Source organism: Salvia hispanica, chromosome 1, assembly GCF_029641045.1.
Source record: "Salvia hispanica isolate PSC_SH4W2 chromosome 1, Shi_PSC_v1, whole genome shotgun sequence".
In the NCBI taxonomy this organism is placed as follows: domain Eukaryota; kingdom Viridiplantae; phylum Streptophyta; class Magnoliopsida; order Lamiales; family Lamiaceae; genus Salvia; species Salvia hispanica.
Window position 1 is genome coordinate 5,281,909 of NC_142692.1, and position 12,237 is coordinate 5,294,145.

The 12,237-nt window shown below is 32.1% G+C and overlaps 1 pseudogene; it reads right to left on the reverse strand.

Moving 5' to 3' along the window:
• Nucleotides 1-1,304: 1,304 nt before the first annotated feature.
• On the reverse strand, nt 1,305-3,882 carry LOC125222974 (scarecrow-like protein 6 pseudogene; annotated as a pseudogene).
• Between the last annotated feature and the right edge of the window lie 8,355 nt (nt 3,883-12,237).

The following is a 12,237-nucleotide window of genomic DNA, read 5'->3' on the forward strand; positions in this document are numbered from 1 at the left end:
AGACAACGTACTGCCTTGAGTTGTTTTTTTTCCTATTTCATAGCCCCTACCGTAGTGTCAAAAATATTTTTTTATTATAAATATGCCAATTTAAGCAAACAATTTGTGATAGCAATTTAAAACCTAATGATCTCCCACAAATTATATGATTATCCAAAACACACAATCAAAACTCACAAGTCCACTCCAACCACTTAACTGTACTAAAAAGCTCAAACAATTCATTTACCATCACAGCACAACCATTCTTGATATGGAACATGAGATCATCTCTCACTCTCTCTTCTCTCTCACACACACACACGAGAGGGGACGCACCATGGCCTATACCTTATAAAAATGATGGTTAGGTCTAATTAAAGAAAGAGGGATTGAAAGTAACATTGGATTAAAGTAATGTTGATGAAGGTCCAATAATACAAGTCCCATGTGAGTTGATTAGCCTTAACAGCAGCAAGTTCGATGGGGAATTAAATATGAAAATGTTGGCATGCAACGTAACAAGATGGACAAAGAGAGCAAAAAAAACATAACAGAAACAATTAAGTACAACAAAAACTCTATACTATAATAATGCACTCATTGTAATTGAAAGGGACATCTCAATCATAGAGATTCATTCCATTGATTCTAATATTGGATTAAGTAAGAATGCGCACAGACCAAACAGCATTAACTTACATCAACAAGAAGCTTAATAAACAACAATCATTGCCAAATGGATTTTTCACAACTAGGACAAGAATAGTTGTCTGGTTTCTAGGTAGTTTTACATATAAGAGAGTAACACTGATCAGATTCATATCACCAAAATGCAGTTTATCCATCTAAATCACCTCAAAATCAGATGCTTCAAAAATATAAACGAGTAAACAATTCGTATTTTCCAGTAGTTAAGATGCAGCAAGCAAGATTGATTCACGAGTCACAACCATATCTTGATGCACAACAAAGAGGAATCATACCAAGTAACAAAATTTAGAATCTAGGTATATGAATAACTCCATGATCAAAAGCATAGATAAAATCCAACCTGAATTCTTTAGGACAAGAAGGAATTATACCAAGTGATGATTATGATTATGATCATGCTCTTTAAACTACCCAATATCGATGCTCACCATAATAATCCCTCAAACAAAGAATTGAGTTAAAAGGGTTAAATTCTTTTGTAATTTTCATTTTGTTCTCCCTTCCCATTTCTGGTTTTGCAACACTGCCAATGCATAGTTACAAACACAATAAATCTGCCTTGGAGCAGAAAAGAAAAGCAGCACCAAGCGAACAGTAAGTAAGATCCACCATTAACATACGACACTGAATAATATCAAATATATTAGACCATACAGTACTAACATGTGGCTAGTTCATCCGAAAGCTGGAAACAATCTGCCCGAGTCAGCGAGATAATTAGGAGAAGAAACTCAGGCACGATGAATATTCATTAAATTTAAAGGCAGTAGTTGAGTTTGTGAAATATCATAGCACCTTCTAGAAGAATTCCACATGCTTCAGCATCTCCAAGCCGTAGCAGAGATCAGTTCCTTCCTTTGCCAGCATAGAACGAGAGAAGACTGCCTCTTCTCAACCAGAAAACCTCGAACTGGAGTCCTCTTAATCACACACTCAGCTTGTGATTCCGTGAAGTTGCTAAACGTTATTTGGGAGAACCCTGAAGACAAAAAGAGAGACCTCCAATGCTGTGTCTTCTCAGGTGAGCGAAGACGGCTCAACACAATCTTCTCAATGGCCGGTTGGAGCAAGAACCTCTCAATCTTCTGCAGGGCGTCCATATTCACATTGGCAGCATCAAGAGACTCAAGCAGGTTCGAGTAAGACTGGAGAGCATGGATTATGTGGTGTGCAAACGGAAGATCAGTCCTATCACACCCCCTGTCAACAGATACCACAATCCTCGGTGAGAGCTGCTTGACAAAGCGCATGATCAAAGGCACAGAGAACTGATGAATGGCAAGAGAGCCAACAGGGAGATTCACTGCAACCGCCTCGTTGTCTTGCACGCGGAAAGGCGGAGACCAAGAAGCAGAATTCAAGGAATCAATACTAATAGCCTCAAACTCGAATGCAATGTTAATCTCACTAGCAAACTGGATGAGATTCTCTCGTGTGAGGCTCAGCTCAAGCTGATCATGGGTGGAAGTAGATGCAAGGGCAGTAATTTTGAAGGAGGGTGCGCCCCCTCCGCGAAGTGCAAGCTCCTGCATAAGAGACGCCCACTGGCCGCCATAGCCAATGTCAAAATCAACAATGTGAATCCTATCAAAGCCTTGGAGAGCTTCAAGAATGGCTTGATTGCAGGTGAAGTTGGCAAATTGGACAAGAGGAGAGATCTCAGAGAAAGATTTGTAAGCACCAATCTTGAAAACGAGGCTAAAAGGCGTGGAAGAAGAGTTGTTGACATTAGTGTGGAGGAGCATTTGCAAAGCCTCCTTGCAATAAAAGGCAGCCCTATTGAAAGGCTTACCAGTGGGGGAGAGCTGGTGATTGAGCCGCGCCAATATCCCTTGCGCGAGTGCTGGATTTCCAGTTTGGACCAGCTCTGCAGCCTTGAACAGCTGGTCGACTACGGCCTGCTGCTGCTGCTGCTGCTGGAGCCCTGATTCCTCCATTTTGGGCTTCTGCTGCTGCAGGTAATGAGGAAACTGCCCGGTGTCCGTAAACGGCCCTCTCGAGATCTGGGCGCCGGGCTCGTCAGCGGGCCACCCCGGGTTGTGGCGCTTGGCCTGAGGAGGCCCGAAGAGGCTATGCTCTTGCTGTTGAGTGAACGGCAGCGGGAAGTAGTTGGTCTGGTGCTGGTTGAAAATGGGAGGTTTCATTTCTCCAATCGGATGATGATGGAGCGTTGTTGCACCGAGATTGTTTGAAACCGAAGATGAATTCATCATATTTGGGGGAAATTTAAAATTAGGGTTTGAAGAAATGGGATTGGGAACCAAACCAATCTTCTCAACGCTGGATCTGTTGGTAGTTGGGTAAATTGGGATCGAGGGCATGAAGCTGCTTCCCCCAAATTGCTCCCCGCCGAACCCTTGATCCACCACACCAAAGCCGCCGCCGCCGCCGCTAAAATCGAAATCCCCGGCGGCGCCTCCGCCTCCGCCAAATTGGACGAACTTACTGAGATTCCCCATTGCAGGATCGTCCACATCAGCCATGACATAGCGGAGGAATGCCTGTTCCTGGGTGGGAGACTCCGACAGCACGCCCTCCCAATCCTCCATGGCGAATTTCTCCGGGTTGCCTCGGATCTCTAGAGACGGCGGAACGGGGAGGAGGTCGGAGTCAGTCGCATTGGAGCTGGTGGCAGTGGTGGAGTCTTGCTGCCATTTAGCGTCCGAAACAGCCGCCACGCCGGCCGTGTCGGTAGAAGCAGCACCACCACCTCCGCCGAGAGATGAAGACAGAGTTGAGGAGGAAGTAGGCCTGCTCCGAATTCTAGCAGAATCCAGCACAGATGTAGGCTCGCTGAGGAAGCTGCCTTTCTTGACGAAATCAGTGATGAAATCTTTGTTCTTTACCACGAAATCCAAGTCGAACACCCCCTTCCCCTCAAATTCAAAGGGTAAGGGCATCCCCTTCATCTAGATAACCGAATCCCCAAATTCCACAGGCAATAATTAATCAAAGTCTACGTTTGCAAAAATGCAGAGAATTCGTGAATATATACATGCATGTATGTATGTATGTATATGCTCGGCAAAAATGGTGGGTTTGTATTGTTGGAGAAATGGAGGGTGTGGATGAATTTTTGTTGGTGTTTAATTTGCTATCGTCTAGTCGATGAAGGAGCAGTACTCTGTCTGCCTTCTGTTTTCTGCCATGGCTTGTCTAGTTATCTTTCTTCCTAGGGTTTCTCTCCCTCTCCATTTCCCACGCGCTAAAACCATGACCATTCTCCACTTGCGCCATGCTCAAGTTTAAATCACCCTGTCGGAAAGTACTTTGATCCGACCAAGAAATTTTTTATTTCTTATTTTTGTTTACTTTTATTTTTATTTTTTATTACTCCCACCGTCCCACATAATTTGGCATATTTTGATCCGGCACGAGTCTTAAGAGATCTAATCAAAAGTAAGTTGAAAAAGTTGGTGGGATGTGGATCCTACTTTTAAAGTATTAGTTCTATAATAAAATGTGAGTATAAATAAGTTAGTCGAATATGGGATCTACTATAAAAAAATGGTAAAAGTAAAATGAGACAAGTTATATGGGACGGCTCAAAATAGAATAATGGGTCAAATTATGTGGAACGGAGAAAGTATTTTTTATAACAGATCGTATATTTCATTAACTTTATTTAACTCACCTAAACTATTTTAATCTAATTTATACTTATAATTTTTTAACTTCATTATAAAACTATTTTAATCTAATTTATACTTATACTTATACTTTATTTAATTCACATCAACTATTTTAACTTCATTATAAAACTAGCTTACAATTAAGAATTACCTTCCATAAACTATTTTAATTTAATTTATACTTATAATTTTTTAAATTCGTATCTAGTCAAATTTGCTCTTTTATCGGGAGATGGAGGGAGTATACTTAATAATTAGCGCTTATACTTTAATTTTTCTCATTAATTTAAATAAAATGTAGTCAACCAATATACATGAATAAGATTGTAGCAATTTTCCAAACATTTACTATAATTTTAGTTAAATCATCAAAACCAGACAAAATAATTATCTCAATCAATCATAATTTCATGATTTATGTTTCGGCAGATTAAAATTATAATTGTGATAAAAGTCGTAGATTAACTGAGATGCAAAGCAAAATTAAATTAGTAGGAGTACAATTCATTTAGAGGGAGTGTGTGCAGACGCGCTGGCTTAGAGCGTGGGGGAGGGATTTAGTGCTCTCCTACTGTAGTATTTGTACAGGGACCAACAACGCAGTGGAGGGATGAACTGGCGCCATTTTAATTCCGGAAATACCCCTCCTCGGTCACCCCACATTGACATGTTCTCCTCCATCACAGACCTTATTCAAAATTGTGTCCTCGCCGTAATACAAAGCCACCTTCACCGACTTCTCTCACTAGATCCACTAGCTAGGTGCTGTTTTCTGACAACCCCTTTTGATCCCGGGACTGCCCCTCCTCGGTCGCCACCTTCTATGCCAATGCGGGGGCATTCCCGTCTTTTACCTAAAGCAGCTTCTGCTGTCCATGTCCTGAATTTCGAAACTGCGTCTCACGACACGAGATAATGAATGAAAAAGGCTATTGTTTTTTCCCTGAGCTCAGTTTTTGAAAATATCGAGGACCGAATCGACGGTTGAGATCTCGCATGGGGGGTGGGACGAGGATCTCGGTTTGCTTCTATTGGTGTAAGGGCCTGTTTGGTCGTGGGCTATTAAATAGCGGTTAAAAGGCAAGAGGGGTTAGTTTGTGAACCAATGGCTGCTTCAGGATTCACTGTCGTTTTCGAACGACAGACGTAACTAAGTAAGAAAAATTTACTAGTTTACTGTAAAAACTAGTACTAGTAAAAAGTAAAAGTGTGATTTTTTCCCCCTTTTATAATAGAATTGTGGTGTTTGTGGGCTTTTTTGGTCATTTCACTGTGGTTGCTTATGATTTCATGCTCAAGGATGTAAATGTCAGTTCGTATATGAAAGTAGAGTATTGTATTTACTTCGTATTGGTCCTAAAAATATGTATTCTTTTCTTTTTAATCCGTAACATAAGAGTATTCACTTTCTAATTTAAAAAAAAAAAAATAATTAAGGTGGAAGTCATCCATAAAAATATTGAATTTTAATATTTTTTCATAACATATTTTAGTTTTCTATATGTAAAATGTTGATTTGAGGAACATGCATTTTTAAATTGACAATGTGATTTAATTATTTGCTAAGTATATACAGAAAATTGATAAAATTCATTGACGTGTACATACTCTAGAAATTTTTTAGATTCCGAAGTAAATACTGCTTTCATCCCGTTAGTGTTGAGTATTTATTTTAGATACGGAAATTAAGAAATAGCAAGAGTATGGATTATAGTTAAAAAGTTAAGTATATTGAAAATAAAGTAGAAAAGAGAATAAATTAGGAAAAAATAGAGTAAATGAGAATATAAAGTAAAAGTGATAAGTGTGTTGCATTTGGCCTAAAAAGTAAATGACTCAACATTAACGGAAAAACTTAAAAGGGAATATGATCACTAATGAACCAGAGGGAATACAATTTTCCAGATAAATCTCGAAAAAAATTGAGAAAAATATTTTTAATTTATAATTTGTACGTTCGATATTTACATTTTCGAGACAAATCAGAATTTAACCAAAAACAAGTTTTTTTTTCGAGAATTTGTCCTTAAATAAATTGTTTGAGTAAATGATAATTATTCTTTACGTTTTACATGCACACGGTTTATATAATTGAGTAAATTACGGTGTCGTACTGTTGACATAACTAATTATCTTATGATTATCCATATAAGTTTAAGTTGTGTGATTCAATCTCATAAATCTATCATAATACATATTTAACCTCAAGATATAATATCGTAAAAAATAAAACATACATGAATCTAGAAAATGAATCGAGATTTTAATTATTTGAATCATAGGTCGGTCGATAATTCATTGACCTTCATTCATCTCTCTTAGATATCATGTCTTTTATATCTTATAGTATATGTTCTCTCTATAAAGTCATCGACCTTCTCACCACAATGTTGCATAATGCCGAATACATATGCATCGTGGTTGACATTAGTGAGCGACTTCCAAATTTTATTAGTAACAAAATTTAAAAAATTTGGTCAACGACTTATAAGCCGGAAAATAACTAAACTGAATGTATGCGTAGACTCGTAGTTGTAACAAATTAGAAATTGCAAAAAAATATGTATATTTCCCTAACCTTAGCTAATATTTATGGCAAAAGACCAACACAATAAAAACTACTATACGATTTTAATGATTTTGTAACCATATATAGACTTGTTTACTTGAATGTAAGGAGGCGAAAATACAAATTATAATACTATTATATGCATTATGGTAGTTGCCTCCTGACACTTGACCCATACAAGAGCACTTGGATTTGTAATAAAAATGTGATTTCTAATTTATAAATTCATAGCTTTATAATTTTAATATATTTAGGTTATTCAATAATATTACATTTGCTATTTTATTAATTTAATAATTGTTAATGTTTCTCAATATTTCATAATTTCATTTATTGAGCAAAACAATATGTACTACTATATGGATCAAGATCATACTTTGTGTTACGTATTATAATAATAATAATTATTATTATTATTATTATTCTGTGCTTATATAATAATACTCCTTTAAATAAAAAATTTTACTCTCAGTATTATGCCTATGTTTATAATTGTAATATTTTTCTTGATTATGTGCTTGTAGGAATATTTTTCAAGGACATTATTTTCTTGTTAAACACTAAAGAAATTATTCTATTTCCGACCCCGACTTTAGTAAATTAGGAACGTGTCCTCCTCACTTGTAGGCGTTTGCTCTAATTAAATTTAATTTAATTCTTAATTAAATTTTAAAAATTGCAGACTCCGGACTAGAGTCATCTTCTTTATGACCACAAAAAATAATGAAAAATTATTGTCAATGTGTTGGTGAACATTCTGCGTTCTGCCCCTTATTAAATAGTTTAATGGAGTAATTAATGGCGTAATAAAAATTACACCGTCTACAATTACGTGCTTGTATCTATAAAACATTAGTATTCCTATATATTTTTGTTAAAATATTTACTAGACGGATCACATTACAACTGGTTTTAAGGTTTAACTTGTAATTCTTATTATTTATTAAGTTGCATGTGCCAAAAATTGTTTGATGGTTTTAAACTTTTAATACTACATAGGTAACTCGATAAAAAAAATTGACAGTTTAGGGGAGAAAATAAATACTACTCCCTCCGTCCACGAAAATTCGTCTCGGTTTGACCGGGCACGAGTTTTAAGAAATGTAATGGAAAGTGAGTTGAAAAAGTTAGTGGATTGTGGGTCCTACTTTTAAAGTATTAGTTTTATAATATAATGTGAGTAGGAATGAGTTAGTGGAATATGGGTCAAAAATGATAAAAGTGAAATGAGACAAATTTTTGGGGACGGACGGAAATGGAAAACTGGGACAAATTTTCGTGGACGGAGGGAGTAACATTTAAAATTAGAAGCAACGTGATCAAACTTTATACACACTTTTCCGGTTCATTTTAAAACAAGTAGAAAATGAAAAGATGAAATTTATTTTGGCTAAAATCGAAAATAATGTATAGCAAAGTGCACTGTAATATTGGGTTCGAGTCTATTGACTAGGATTGTCTAGGCCTTTATAGGTCTAGATTTGATTGCAGTCAGTAGTGTAGAAAGTAGATTTGATTTTAAACTCTTTTATCACTTTGTAGATATGAATTTTATTTGATAGTTAAAATTAAAGTTACTGTACCTATCCTAGTAAAAAGAAAAAAACGAGAAAATTTATTGAGAGCAACAATAACTGGGGACAAGCTCGTAGACCGTTGTACTAGTACTTTTTCGTATAGATAAATTTTATTTACTGCTATCTGCGTCTCCCAAATTTTGACATAGTTTATTGTTTCAGTCCGTCCCTGAAAATTTGACGCACTTCACTATTTATTATTTTTAGTAGTAGACTTCATATTCCACTAACTCATTCCTACTCATATTTTATTATAAAACTAATACTACTTTAAAAGTAGAACCCACATCCCACCAACTTTTTCAACTAACTTTTCATTATATTTCTTAAAACTCGTGTCGGGTCAAAGTGTGTCAAAATTTGGGGGACGGAGGTAATACTATATAGTACCAAAAAATAACAAATCATGTGTATGTTAAATAACTTAGTTTATATTAAAGCTCGTTACAGATGTAGAAAACGGAACTTGTATGATCAGAACTTGCCACTTGAAGAAGGTGGACTCTTACTCGTCAATGACAATGTAGTTTTAGCTAGAACATGTGTTTCATGTAACTTATAGTGCTTCAAAACTTGATATTGTAATTTAAATCTCGAACTCTTAATTTATAACTTTGATCAAACTCATTCTTCTGAAAAAATCAACCACCAACAGCTCAAATTTTCGAATCCCATTAACAAACTTTAGCAAGTTCATTTCTTACGGAGTATTAGCTTCGTTTTAAAAGTCTGAAAGAATTTGAAATTGGTTCATAATTATAGCTGGTGTTTAGAATGATAACTTTTTCCAAATAGTAATAAAATATGAAGAGATGAAAATAATAATGAAAAGGGACAGACACAGAGAGTATAAAGAATTAAAGAGGTTTGTTAAATTGTCCTAACAATGTTGAAAAATGTGTGAAGGAAGAGTGGACAAGCTTAGGTTTCATAACATTAATAATGATTAATTAGCACAACCATGATTTGGATTTGGGAGCAATTAAAACCTTAGTTTATTATTTCCCTCCCATCCCATGTGATACCTTACAAACTTCTTCCTTCTCAATGAAGTGGAAAGTGCATCCAACTCAACTCCCTCTTTACTTGCCCCCTTGTTTCACAATCTCTTGTCTTTCTTTATGCATAGATATTATATCTCTCCTCTCTTTCTCTCTCACAAACACACACACACACACACTTTTCTCTAATAACTAAAAATGGTGATTTTATGTTCTTTACTATATTCTCAAGGAACCAACATCTCAAGCAACACCATATTTTGGGTTGATAAGTCACAACATTGTAGTACCAACGATATCATATCGTATATCATACCAAAAATATCAATACGAGAGAATGTCATAATTTTATCCTACCAAGAATCAGTATAGTGAATTATACTAGTAATATACAATAAAATATGATATGAAGCATTTCCAATACTGTTATGGAAACAAACTTTGGGACAAAATCATCTTTCTTATGATGGTAGATTTTTTTTGGTCATACAAATATTTTATAAATGATTAGTTATTTTTCTAAGAACCACCCCTGTGATTAGGGGACACCAAAAAAAATTCCAGCTAAAATGGTTGTCTTATTACAAGACCACCACCACTTTACCCTTAGATTATAAAAAATGAGAAGTACTGCTATATACATTCACATTAATCATACATGCATGCACATGTTTGTGGACTATATATAAATTTCGTAGGTCAATAGTAATTAAACTATATATCTAAAAAAATAGAAGTTGAATTAGTGGACAGCTACATTTTGCAAATTGGGTGACCGCCACTCGTTTAAGATCACTGCAACAAACAAAATATGTCAAATGAACCTACAACTTCACCTAGATTTTTAGACACAAGTAAATTATATATGTAGGTTTTGAAATTTTTTAAAATGCAATCAATAATGAATCCAGGTGGGATTAGGGAAATGGATCGATCTTTCACCGCCTATGAGGAGTTGGCTCGATTTCACAGTGCAATAGCTCCGCTAATCCTTCGGGATTGAGATATACGAGTACTTTATTTTCTTGTTCGCTATCTTGCAAGCAATGATCGCCGCACCGTCTCTTATTTACAAATAATTCAACTTTTTCAATGTTTATAACCTACAACTCTTATTTACAAATGATTCAATTAATATATATATTACGCCATGTGTATTATTATTACAATGTACTTCTATAGGAGTATTATATATTCAACGGGCGGTTCCATTTCTTTATTGTTTGCTGATCTAATTTGTCTATGAATATTCAAGTTCGTCTATAATGTCCGACAATATAATTGTAATTTTACAACCTATCATGCTTAGCGTATTTATTTTTGGAACATTTCCAATTATTCTCTCTTATATCATTTTTACATTAAAATTCGTGGAATTAGCGCTAGGGCCTATATAATCTAATCAATTATTTACTTTTTTTTACATTAATTAATTTGATAGCATTGTTCACTCCACCAATCCTACATATCATATCACAATAAGCAAATGCTTCCTCTATATATCGATACATTCAAATTGTAAATAGTTTCACCTTTTGTAATGGAAAAATATTTGCTAAGGTACCGAAGTTTAACAAGGCCTATTCTTTTGCTATGTTAGTGATTTTGGTATGTTTACTATATCTTTTTTTTTATTATTATTATTATTATTATTATTATTATTATTATTATTATTATTATTATTATTATTATTATTATTATTATTATTATTATTATTATTATTATTATTATTATTATTATTATTATTATTATTATTATTATTATTATTATTATTATTATTATTATTATTATTATTATTATTATTATTATTATTATTATTATTATTATTATTATTATTATTATTATTATTATTATTATTATTATTATTATTATTATTATTATTATTATTATTATTATTATTATTATTATTATTATTATTATTATTATTATTATTATTATTATTATTATTATTATTATTATTATTATTATTATTATTATTATTATTATTATTATTATTATTATTATTATTATTATTATTATTATTATTATTATTATTATTATTATTATTATTATTATTATTATTATTATTATTATTATTATTATTATTATTATTATTATTATTATTATTATTATTATTATTATTATTATTATTATTATTATTATTATTATTATTATTATTATTATTATTATTATTATTATTATTATTATTATTATTATTATTATTATTATTATTATTATTATTATTATTATTATTATTATTATTATTATTATTATTATTATTATTATTATTATTATTATTATTATTATTATTATTATTATTATTATTATTATTATTATTATTATTATTATTATTATTATTATTATTATTATTATTATTATTATTATTATTATTATTATTATTATTATTATTATTATTATTATTATTATTATTATTATTATTATTATTATTATTATTATTATTATTATTATTATTATTATTATTATTATTATTATTATTATTATTATTATTATTATTATTATTATTATTATTATTATTATTATTATTATTATTATTATTATTATTATTATTATTATTATTATTATTATTATTATTATTATTATTATTATTATTATTATTATTATTATTATTATTATTATTATTATTATTATTATTATTATTATTATTATTATTATTATTATTATTATTATTATTATTATTATTATTATTATTATTATTATTATTATTATTATTATTATTATTATTATTATTATTATTATTATTATTATTATTATTATTATTATTATTA